Below are 12891 nucleotides of genomic sequence, written 5' to 3' on the forward strand. Positions count from 1 at the left end.
GCTCACCTCTGTCGACATGTTTGTTCACCCCTTCAAAGAAATGCAGTAGATTGGTGAGGCAAGACTTCCCTTCACTAAATCCATGCTGACTTTGTCTCATCAGTCCATGCTTTAGAATGTCCTCTGTTATTTTGTTCTTAATGATAGTCTCTACCATTTTGCCCGGCACCGACGTCAGACTCACCGGTCTATAATTCCCCGGGTCTCCCCTGGAACCTTTCTTAAAAATCGATGTTACATTAGCGACTCTCCAATCTTCCGGTACCACGCTCGTTTTTTTAAGGATAAATTACATATCAACAACAGTAGCTCTGCAAGCTCATTTTTTAGTTCCATCAGTACCCTGGATGAATGCCATCCGGACCAGGAGATTTGCTACTCTTTAGTTTGCAGAACTGCCCCATTACATCCTCCAGGTTTACAGAGATTTCATTAAGTTTCTCCGACTCGTCAGCCTCGAATACCCTGTCCGGCACCAGTATCCCAACCACATCTTCCTTGGTGAAGACCGAGGCAAAGAACTCATTTAATCTTTCTGCTATTTCTTTATCTTCCCTGAGTGCCCCTTTTAGTCGCTGGTCATCCAGTGGCCCAACTGATTCTTTTGCTGGTTTCCTTCTTTTTATATACCTGAAAAAATGTTTACCATGTGTTTTTGCATCTACCGCTATCTTCCTTTCAAAGTCCTTCTTAGCCTTTCTTATCAGCGCTTTGCATCTGATTTGACATTCCTTATGCCACTTTTTATTATCTTCAGTCGGTTCTGTCTTCCATTTTCTGAAGGATTCTCTTTTTGTTCCAATAGCCTCCTTCACCTCTCTTTTTAACCACGCCGCTTGTCGTTTGGCCTTCTGCCCTCCTTTACTGACACATGAAACAGATAGCAGCGTGGAATCATTATGGATAGAAATTCAATGTGTGAAGGTAAAGAGTATTCTTGTAGGGTTATACTACCATCTGCTGGGATAGAACAGACAGATGAAAAAATGTTTACAGAAATTAGAAAAGCCGGCAAATTGAGCAACAGTATAATAATGGGTGATTTCAATTACCACTGTAATAATTCGGAATGAGTAGGATCTATAATCAATAATATTTTCACTATCCTACCTATTGTGCAACGTGTTTGAGGGACACTCTGGTAACAACATGAGAAAGTGGAGAAAAAAAAGACCTCAGGTCATTCGGCTACTCCTCGTTCTTAAAGGGCAAGCCTTTTGTATAATGAGGAGGCCTTATCAGTCATGGGTCTTCAAAAAAAACTCCACTCAGTAAATTTCTCATAAATTGAACCACAAGTCCCAACAAACAGATGCATAGGAGACACAATTTTCATATATATTAAAGCTTGGCAAGAGTACTTATCTCAATGTGTGAATGCTTGAAAAGTCCAGCCTTATCCAATATGCTCTTGACATTCAAAAGGTCCCGACAGGGAAGCCCTGTTTCGCTAAATAATATAGCTGCTTCAGGGGAATCTTTCAAAATAACCGCAATCCCAAGCCTGTAAAATATCTCCGTCTCCAATCTCACTGGAACAGAAAATGGCGGACCCCCCCCCCCCCCCCAATGCAAGTCTAGTGCCTCTTCCTTGTCCTTCCTGAGTGCCTCCCGGTCCACAAAATCCTGTGTTCTTCACTCATGCTAGTGGGAGAAGCTGCTCTAACAGACTGCCAAAGCAGACCCGGATCCTTCCTTCTGCAGCATCCTGTCCATGCATAAACAGGAAGTTACATCAGAAGGGCGGAATGCTGCAGAGGAAGAATCTGGGTTGACCCGGCAGTCTGTTAAACCTGCCTCTAAAGGCACAAGCGAAGAACACAGGGTTTTGTGAATCAGGGCGCTCAGGAAGGACAAGGAACGGTGCAAGACTCAGAGTTGGGAAGAGGGAGGTGCTGGACCTGTGGGGAGGAGATAAAGAAAGGCAGAGGGTGTAGTGCTGGACATATGTAAGAGAGGAGGACAGGAGAAGTATCAGAACTTGGCTGAAAGAACAGAGGAGAGAGGAGGGACATGTCAGACCATGGGGTGCAGGAGATATATCAGACCGTGTAGGTTGTGGGGGGGGGGGGGAGGAAAGGGGACACAGAGCTGCTGTGCAATAAGGGGGAAACAGGAGAGAGAGAGGGGGACATGGAGTTGCTGCACCACAGGGGAGGGGATAGGAAATTGCCAGACCACAGATGTGGATGGGAACAGTGGACAAGAAAACACTTGACCATAGGGGTAGAGGAGAGAAAAGAGGGGACAGGGAGATGCTGGACTACAGAAATGAAGGAGAGAGATGGGCAGGACAGGGAGACGGGCTACAAGTGTGGGTGGAGAAAGAGGAAATGTTGGAGTGTAGGAAGGAAGGATGAAGGGGAGATGCTTGGCATGGTGGAATCATGTGGGAAAAACCATGGGTGTTCTCAGGGGAGATGAGTGAGAAGAGGATGGCAAGTATAGAGGGTAGACGTGTAGTACTAGAAGTGAGTGAAAGAGGACAGAATAGGAGGCCAAGGAAACAGTGCGACAGGAGATCTAGAGGGTGAGAGAAAGAGATGATAGATAAATGACATATAGGACTGAAGAGTGAGAGGGTGAAAATTTAAAGTAGGTAGAGAGAAAAGATGTTAGAGACAGAAGACGACAGGAAGAAAGCAATAGACAGGACAGCACCCATTTGAAAAAGATCAAAAGAAAGAACAGAAAAGAGAAACTGGGACCAACATGCTTGGAAAAATAAAATTCTCAGACAATGAAAAACGGTTGACAACCACTGCTCTGGACCACGGTGAGGGGTTTCCATTCAGAAAGGGGAGGGAGGGAGGGAGACTGAGAATAGGTAAGTATACAACACTGCATATGTCCAGTAGCGCTATAGAAACGATAAGTAGTGGTAGTAGTATTAAGTATACACATGTGGTCAGCATGGGATATACCAACCGTGTTTCCTGTGAAATGTGTCATTTTGTAAACCATACATTAGTATTCAGTACTGTGTCACATCACATTTACTAGTTTTATTATTAGAATTGTGAAATAAAGATAGATTTATATACTTATTCTAGTGTGTGTGAATCATAGCATTTATGGATCTTATATTTCATCTATAACTCTATCTACATAGGAAGAGTAATTCACCAAGTACTAAAGCATAGTAATTTGGCCTGACAGCTAGCATTCCTCTGGGTGGACTTGATGAAGGCAGGAAACAATGAAATAGTGCCTACAGAACTAAATGACATTAGAGAATAACTGTGAGCTATGTTTTGCTTGGTGGGGATTTTTGATATCTTAAGGGTAGAATCAGCTGCTGCCTTAGCATTTGCACACAAAGCTAAATGGACAGTTACTGTTTGCTTTTCTCTGTCATAACTCTTGACAAAGTGCTTAACGTTGTAACAGAGATTTTAAGGCTGTCATTACATATGCCAGCAGTTGAAACCTACCCCTCCCCCCCCCAAAAAAAACAGTGCTTCCTACAGCTCATATTCGGCTCTGCAGTTTGCTAAATGAAAATCCCTGAAATCCAGAAAGTGAAATTACTCACCTGCAGCAGATGTTCTTCAACGGCAGCAGGATGTATTCTTACATCTGGGTGACATTGTCTGACAGGCCCTGGTGCGGACATTGCCCAGCGTTCTGTTACTTTAAGCCTTTGACAGCATGCCTTCCTCTTTCGTGGGACCATGAGTACAACATAGCAAAAGAATGCAACTCCAAGGGAAGGAGGGAGGGGATGTAAGAATACATGTCCTGCTGTCCTCAGAGAACCCCCTACTACAGGTGAGTAACTTCGCTTTCTCCAAGGACAAGCAGGACAATTTATCTTATATCTGGGAATACCCAGCTACCAAGCTCACTGAAAACAACAAAGCTAGGACAATAGGGACTTGCAACAGTAAGGCTAACCATAAACCAATCAACCTTAACTAAATACAGTCTTTTTGTAGAGGTTGCAGCCTGGAACAGAATAAACATGGGCCTAGGAGAGTTGGATTCTAGATGCCAACATATTCTGTAGGATTGTCTGATCAAACTGGCTATTGCATCAGGCATGTTGCTGAAGGCAGTACATAAGAACAGAGTAGACATACTGGGTCAGACTAATGGTCCATCTAGCCCAGTATCCTGTTTTCCAAACAGTGGCCAAGCCAGGTCACAAGTAGCTGCCAGAAACCCAATTAGCAGCAACATTCCATCTTACCAATCCTGGGGCAAGCAGTTGCTTCCCCACGTCTTTCTCAATAGCAGACTATGGACTTTTCCTCCAGAAATTTGTCCAAACCTTCTTTTAAACCCAGATATGCTAACCGCAGTTACTACATCCTCTGGGAAAGAGTTCCATAGCTTAACTATTCGTTGAGTGAAAAAATATTTTCTCCTATTTGTTTTAAAAGTATTTCCATGTAACTTCGAGTATCCCCTAGTCTTTGTACTTTTGGAATGAGTAAAAAATTGATTTACTTCTACTCGTTCTGCATCACTCAGGATTTCGTAGACCTCAATCATATCTCCCCTCATCCATCTCTTTTCCAAGCGGAAGAGCCCTAACCTCTTTAGACTTTCCTCACACGGGAGGCATTCCATCCCCTTTATCATTTTGGTCGCTCTTCTTTGAACCTTTTCTAATTCCGCTATATCTTTTTTTGAGATACGGTGACCAGAACTGACGCAGCCATGGCTCTGACATTGTGAGCCATGACATGACCCTCCAGAGTCAGTCCAGGTTGGGCATAAGCAAAAGAAATGAAATCTGCTAGTAAATTGGATAAAGTGTGCTAACTGATGGTTGCCCCCATCCTGTTTGGGTAAAAATTAAAAAAGCAGCTGGGTGGACCTATCTGTGGGCTTTAATCTGCTCCAGGTAGAAGGTTAAGGCTTGCTTGCAGTCTGAAGTGTGCAGTGCACTTTTACCAGCACGGCATGAGGTTTTGGGAAGAAGGCTGATAGGACGACTGACTAAGATGGAAATCTGATACCACCTTAGGAAGAAACTTAGGATACGTGCGGAGAGCTACTCTGTTATGATAGTAACATAGTAAAACATAGTAGATGACGGTCCATCCAGTCTGCCCAACAAGATAACTCATATGTGCTACTTTTTGTGTATACCCTACTTTGATTTGTACCTGTGCTCTTCAGGGCACAGACTGTATAAGTCTGCCCAGCACTATCCCCGCCTCCCAACCACCAGTTCCGTCTCCCACCACCGGCTCTGGCACAGACCGTATAAGTCTGCCCAGCACTATCCCTGTCTCCCAACCACCAGCCCCGCCTCCCACCACCAGCTCTGATTAAACCTCGTATAAGATGGATCAGCTACTAGGGCCTGAAGCTCACTGACCCTGTGAGCTGAAGTGACCACCATCAAAAACAAGACCTTCCAGGTCAGGTACTTCAGATGACAGGAATCAAGTGATTCAAAAGGAGCTTTCACCAGCTGGATGAGGATGATGTTGAGGTCCCATGACACAAATGGAGGTCTGATAGGAGGCTTACCTCCCACGTGACAACGGTAAGCACTTTTTTCACCAAGGTGAACCCTTACAGAGTTGTTTTTCATCCAGACTCGGAGAGGTGCAGGAGGTATTGAAGTGATTTTGTGCAGGGCAAGAAAAGGACATAAGGTAGTGGTTCCCAAACTTGGTCCTGGAGGCACCCCAGCCAGTCTGGTTTCAGGATATAGAGAGATTTGTATGCACTGCCTCCACTGCATGCAAATCTATCTCATAAATATTCAATGTGGATATCCTGAAAACCTGACTAGTTGGGGTGCCTCTAGGATCGGGTTTGGGACCACTGATCTAAGGCCTTGCCTTCACACCAGACAACAAACCTTCTCCATTTAAAAGTGTAACATCTCTTAGTGGCATCTTTTCTGAAAGCCATCAGAATCCTGGAGACACCCTCAGCCAGCTGCAAGGATGCAAATTCTACACTCTCAACATCCAGGCTGTGAGGGCCAGGGACTGGAGGTTGGGATGCAGGAGAGACCTCTTGTTCTGCGTGATGAGGGTCGGGAAGCAGTTCAAATCCACGGTTCTTCAGAGGATAACTCTAGAAGAAGAGGGAACCAGATCTACTTCGTCCTGTAAAGCACAATTCCCCGGTCCTACTTCAGTTTCAGCGAAGTCTTTTCTATTAGAGGAGTAGGAGGATGCACATATTGAAGATCCTCCCCCCAATGGAGGACAGTCTGCTGTGTGACCTGAGCCTGGAGCAGTACTGAAGGACTTTGTTGTTAAGGTGAGTGGCAGAAAGATCCACCAATGGGGTGCCTCACTCTCAGAAGATCTTGCGGGCTATGTCTATGTTGAGAGATCACTTGTGTGATTGCATCACCCTGCTCAGTCTGTCTGCCATACCCGTATGTGGTTCTAAGTACCAACCCGTGGCTGGTAGCCCACTTCCATATCCCAACTGTTTCTTGACACAAGGTGTAGGATCCTGTACCCCCTCTGATTGTTCACATATCATCTGGCAACCTGATTGTCTGGATTAGCACAATTTGATTCCATAGCCGATCTCTGAAAGCCCTTAGAAGATTCCAGATTGCGAAGTCCATCTATATAAGCTCAGAGTGGATGCATCGGTAGTAAATACCTTCTGAGGAGGATGAATTTGGAATGGTAGTCCCAGGATCAAACTGTCCACCAGAGCAGACTTTCTCAGCTCCGAGGTAACTGTGATGACTTCCTGTAGATTCCCCATGGTGTGACACCAATGGGAAGCAAGATTCCACAGGGAGCCTCTCAAATGGAGGCATGCCATGGGTGTGACATGCACTGTGGAGGCCATGTACCCTAACCACCTCAACATTTGCTGAGCTGTGATTTGCTGGCTGCTGTGAACCTGAGTGGCGATAACAATCCACCCACCTCTAAGGTAGACCCAAGCTTCAACCGTGTCTAGAAGGGCTCCTATGTACTCCAATTGTTATACTGGGTGCACATGGGATTTTGGGTATCTGACCACAAACCTTAGTAGCTCCAGCACCCGATTAGTTCTCTGCATTGATTACTGAGTACTTTCCTTCAATGTACTCTTGATCAGTCAATCATCCAGATATGGAATCACATGAACTCCCAAGCCTGTGTAGCGATGCTGACTATGGCTAGGCATTTTGTGAATACTCGGAGCGGATGTGAAACAAAATGGCAGGATGCGATACTGGTTAGTGGTGTTTCCCTACTTGAAATCTGAGATACTTCCTGTAGCTTGGATGTATCTGGATATGGGTGTACGCATCCTTCAATCCTTCAGCGAGCATTGTCAATCACTTTTCATGATCATGGGAAGAAACTATCCTGAACTTTTCTTTGATCGGATACTTGTTCAGGTCCCTTAGGTCTAGGATTGGATGAAATCCCTCCATCTTTTTGAGCATGAGGAGGTACCTGGAATAGAATCCCTTCCCTTCTTTCCCTGGTACAATGGGTTTGACAGCATTGGCCTGTGGAAGGGAGGAGAGTTCTTCTGAGAGCAGAGATAAGACACTTTTGGTAGACAATTTGGAGGTCTCTTGCCAATGGAGTGTGTAACCTACCAGAAGTATTTGAAGAACCCCACCATCAGGTTACAAGGAGCCACCTTTCTTGGAAAAAATTTGTCCTCCCTTCGTCCAGAAGGGTGTGTCAAAAGCTCAACCCTCATTTTTGACTGGGAAGCAGGTTGGTATTCTGGGAATGCTGCTGCTTAGGCTAGGAGCACTGAGGTTGGGGCTGCTGCTATCGATGGGAGGAAGAAGTGAACCTATGGCTTTGATAGTAGGATCCCCTTCTAGGTCCTCCAGAAAACCTCCGAGAAGTGAAGGCCACAGAAGAAGTTGACCGAGAGAGGGACTTGATGGTTTCAGCACTCTTTTCTTGGCGAGGTCAGCAACATCTTCCATCTCCAAAAAGATTATCTCCTCGGCACGGGACTGCTGCTAACCTCTTCTGAACAGCAGGTTCTAGGTCTGAGACACACAGCCACGAAAGTATGCGCATACCCACCCCCAATATGGAGAATCTGGTCACCACATCAGGAGAGTTAAAAGTGCCTCTAGTCAAATATTTCCTGCACTCTTTCTGCTTGCCGGCTAGCCGATGAAGCTATGGGTCCTGCTCCAGCGGGAGAGTGTTCGTAAAGTCTAGCGCACTACACGTCAGAGACTTTAAGTAAATGCTCTTGTAGAAATGCTAAATAGTAGTAGTAGTAGTGCTCTTGTAAAGCTGGTAGGTCTGGATGTGGGATAAAAGCATTGAGGCCTAGTACACCTTTCTCTCTAAAGAATGTAGTGTTTGAGCTTCTCTACTCAGGGAAGCTGAGACAAGTCTTCAAACTCCTAGCCTTTTTGAGAGCGGATTTGACCACCATAGAGTAATTGAGCCTTCTAGATTCTATAAATAGAGTCCGCCTTCTTAGGAATGACCTGCACAGAGAGAGAGTATTCCCTATTCTTCATCTGTGCATCTTCGAGAACACTGTCTCAGCCTCTCTAGGTAAGAAGTCATAATCAAGGACTGTCAGCAATTCTGCCCTGAGCGCGCCCTCAATCTCAGATTTAAACGGAATGACCTCAGCCATTTCCCATACACAACTAGTGAAGAAGAGTTCCTCAGGTGAAGACATTTTCTCCTGTGGTGGGGAGAGGGGTCTGAAGGTATGCCAAAGGATTTCTCTTTTGAGAAGTACTCTGGTTCTTCCTCAGACTCCCATGAACTGTCAGTCTTAGACTTGGCAATGTATTCATCAAAAGTCTGAATCCGTGCCTGCCTCAGTTTGATGGATTTATACCCAGGCCTTGTAACTGAGCACAGAGGTGCGGGTCTGCTCCAAGTCAGCTTCCTTCCCCAATGTCAAGTGTGTCACCACATTGGTCGGTGCCGGCCTGATGCTCTTCTAAACATAGGCATTGATTATCACTGAACAGGTAGATCACGTGCCTTCAATTTGGGCTGAAGCTGTGCTACAACTGGTGCAAGTGTCCTTGATGCTTCTGAACTGTGCTGCTGCAGGAAACCCTTGAGCATGGCCTGGATCATTTCCTCAAGGGCAGGCATCGGTAGAGGATAGGCCACAATCCAGATGAAAACAACCTGTGAATCCACAGGTGCCAAATCATAAGCGTGGACCCAGCGGCACGGAGACTGATGCATCGGCACCATGACAACAAAAGAGGAACAGTCTTCTTGGTGCCAATGCTTCTCAGGCACCAGTGAGGCTGATGCAGTGGAGCGCCTGGTGTCATGCATTGAGGGGGATTGATGCCGATGCCTCAGCCTTTGTATGATGATTGGCATCCTAGTCTGGTGCCAATGAAGATGTCGTTGAAGCCACCCATCTTTTCAGTATCAAGTCCAATGCTGACCAGTCCCAGGGTCCTCTGCAGGTGGAGACTTCCTCGATATTGGTGCATTCCCAGTGTCAAATGCAGCTCTAGCAGCCATGAGGACTAATGCCGATGTTAATGGACTGGACTTAGAAGCTCCAGAAGTGTCTTGGGCTGAGCCTCTCTACTCTTCTGGGTTCTTTTCTGCATATGCAAACAGAGAATGCAGAGGCCTCATGATCTGTTCCAGGCAATATAGACACCAACTACTGGGATCAGTCCCAGAGATGACTGTTGCATCAGAAACAGAACTTAAAGCCCACTGGGAACTTTTGAGACATGAAGAGGAAAGCTGCTAATGCAAAATCAAACAGCTCAATGTTGAGGGGAAAAACAAAACAAACAAACCTCACCTCAGATGATAACTCGGCCAACGCTCAAGCCTAACAAGGCTCCAGGAGCTGAAAAATAAAAGAATTAAACAGGCCGGCAAACTATGGGATGTAAAAAAAGGGTAAGGAAAACGAGAGAGCCTTTCTAAAGGCTGATGGCCCTGCATGGTGATGCCGGGCAGGAAGGCACATGTGCATGCACTGTGGAACACTACCAAAGGCTTCTTAAAGTAACTGAACGTTGGGCAGCGTCTGCACCGGGGCTCTGTCAGATGACATCACCCACATGTAAGATGCACTGTTCTGCTTGTCCTCGGAGAAGCCCTAACCATAAAACAAATAGATCAACCCATCCCTCACTATCCCCCTCTCTCGGGTAATCTCTCCTTCAAGACTGAGTTCATCTTCATCTGTCACCACACACATTCTCTTACCTCTACTCTCCCCAAGCTGTTCTTTGCATCTCCTCCAAAGACATCTACTACTACTACTATTTATCATTTCTAAAGCACTACTAGACGTATGCAGCGCTGTACAATGGACATAAAGAGACAGTCCCTGCTAGACAGAGCTTAATTAGGACAGAAAATCAGGATAAATAAGAGATAAGGGAATTACTAAGGTGGGAATGATGGGTACTGAACAAGCGAGTAAGGGTTAGGAGTTAAAAACAGCATCAAAAAGGTGGGCTTTTAGCCTAGATTTGAAGACGGCCAGAGATGGAGCTTGATGTACCGGCTCAGAAAGTCTATTCCAGGCATATGGTGCAGCAAGATACAAGGAGTGGAGTCTGGAGTTCGCGGTGGAGGAGAAGGGTGCAGATAAGAGAGATTTACTCAGTGAATGGAGTTCCTGGGGAGGAGTGCAGGGAGAGATAAGAGTGGAGAGGTACTGAGGAGCTGCAGAGTGAATGCACTTGCAAGTCAATAACAGGAGTTTGAACTGTATGTGGAAATGGATAGGGAGCCAATGAAGTGACTTGAAGAGAAGGCTAACATGAGCATAATGACAATGGCAAATATAAGTCTTGCAGCAGAATTTTCAACAGATTGAAGAGAGAGATGGCTGTGGGAAACATCTCCTTATGCAGTCTCCCCAAGTTCATTTCCCCTCAACTGCCATCCCAAACTCATCCCTCCCCACATACAGATGTTCTGCTCGACCCCATCTCCTCCAGTTTCTTTTTCCTAAACACCCTCAACTTCCTTTATCTCCACCAGCAAGTCCTTTCCTCAGCTTCTCTCCCCAAACTCTGCCTCTCCAGCCTGTGCTTCACCACCATGTCATTTTCCTGCATTACACAACTCTCTCAAAGTGTGAATTGTGTACTGCCCGAAATCCAGTGCTGTTTTTAAAGTCTTGAGAGAACTGATAGAACCTCAGCATTGTGTGGAAGATGCTCTGAAAGTGCTGCAGAAGATGGTGGCTGTGGATACTTTTAAACCAGGGCTTCAACTAACTAACTAACTAACTAACTAGCATTTCTAAAGCGCTACTAGGGTTACGCAGCGCTGTACAATTTAAACATAGAAGGACAGTCCCTGCTCAAAGAGCTTACAATCTAAACGACAAGAGAACAATCTAAGGACAAGTGAACAATCTAGAGGACGAGTGAACAGTTAATCTGATAGGGTGGATAGATTGGGGAATTCTATATATCTCGAGCGGTTAGGCGCCGAAGGCAGCATTGAAGAGGTGAGTTTTAAGCAGAGATTTGAAGATGGGTAGGGAGGGGGCATGGCGTATGGGTAAAGGAAGATTGTTCCAGGCACAGGGTGAGGCAAGGCAGAATGAGCGGAGCCTGGAGTTGGCAGTGGTGGAGAAGGGTACTGAGAGAAGGGCTTTGTCCTGTGAGCGGAGGTTACGGGCGGGAACATAGGGGGAGATGAGGGTGGAGAGGTAGTGAGGAGCCGCAGACTGAGTGCATTTGTAGGTAAGGAGGAGGAGCTTGAATTGTATGCGATATCTGATCGGAAGTTAATGAAGTGATTTGAGGAGAGGGGTGATATGAGTATATCGGTTTTGGCGGAATATAAGACGTGCAGCAGCGTTCTGAACTGATTGAAGGGGGGATAGATGGCTGAGTGGGAGGCCGGTGAGGAGTAAGTTGCAGTAATCAAGGCGAGAGGTAATGAGAGTGTGGACGAGAGTTCTGGTGGTGTGCTCAGAGAGGAAAGGGCGAATTTTGCTGATGTTGAAGAGGAAGAAGCGACAGGTCTTGGCAGTCTGTTGGATATGCGCAGAGAAGGAGAGGGAGGAGTCGAAGATGACTCCGAGGTTGCGGGCAGATGGGACGGGGAGGATGAGGGTGTTATCAACAGAGATAGAGAGTGGAGGAAGAGGAGAAGTGGGTTTAGGAGGAAAGACGAGGAGCTCGGTCTTGGACATGTTCAGCTTCAGGTGGCGGTTAGACATCCATGCCGCAATGTCGGATAAACAGGCCGATACCTTGGCCTGGGTCTCCGCGGTGATGTCAGGTGTGGAGAGGTATAGCTGGGTGTCATCAGCATAAAGATGATACTGAAAACCATGAGACGAGATCAGCGAGCCCAGGGAAGAGGTGTAGATTGAGAAGAGAAGGGGTCCAAGGACAGATCCCTGGGGAACTCCAACAGATAGTGGGATGGGAGTGGAGGAAGATCCATGGGAGTGTACCCTGAAGGTGCGGTGGGAGAGATAAGAGGAGAACCAGGAGAGGACAGGGCCTTGGAACCCAAAAGAGGACAGCGTGGCAAGAAGTAAATCATGGTTGACAGTGTCAAACGCGGCGGAAAGATCGAGGAGGATGAGGATGGAGTAGTGACCTCTGGATTTGGCCAGGAGCAGGTCATTGCAAACTTTAGAGAGTGCTGTTTCTGTCGAGTGCAGAGGGCGAAAACCGGATTGAAGTGGATCGAGGATGGCATGAGAGGAGAGAAAATCAAGGCAGCGGCTGTGAACGGCGCGCTCAAGTATTTTGGAAAGGAAGGTTAAAAGAGAGATGGGGCGGTAGTTGGAGGGGCAGGTAGGGTCAAGTGAAGGTTTTTTGAGGAGAGGTGTGACAACGGCGTGCTTGAAGGTGTCAGGGACAGTTGCAGTGGAGAGAGAGAGGTTGAGGATGCGACAGATGGCGGGGGTGACAGTATGAGAGATGGTGTTGAGTAGGTTGGTGGGGATGGGATCAGAGGAACAGGTGGTGCATTTCGAGGAGGAAAGAAG

The 12891-nt window shown here is 46.4% G+C and overlaps 1 protein-coding gene across 2 annotated transcripts in view; it reads right to left on the reverse strand.

Moving 5' to 3' along the window:
* KDM2A (lysine demethylase 2A) overlaps positions 1-12891 on the reverse strand; it is a 380937-nt gene that overhangs the window by 32355 nt on the left and 335691 nt on the right. The window lies entirely within an intron of this gene.

This window comes from Microcaecilia unicolor, chromosome 1 (genome assembly GCF_901765095.1).
Source record: "Microcaecilia unicolor chromosome 1, aMicUni1.1, whole genome shotgun sequence".
Lineage (NCBI taxonomy): Eukaryota > Metazoa > Chordata > Amphibia > Gymnophiona > Siphonopidae > Microcaecilia > Microcaecilia unicolor.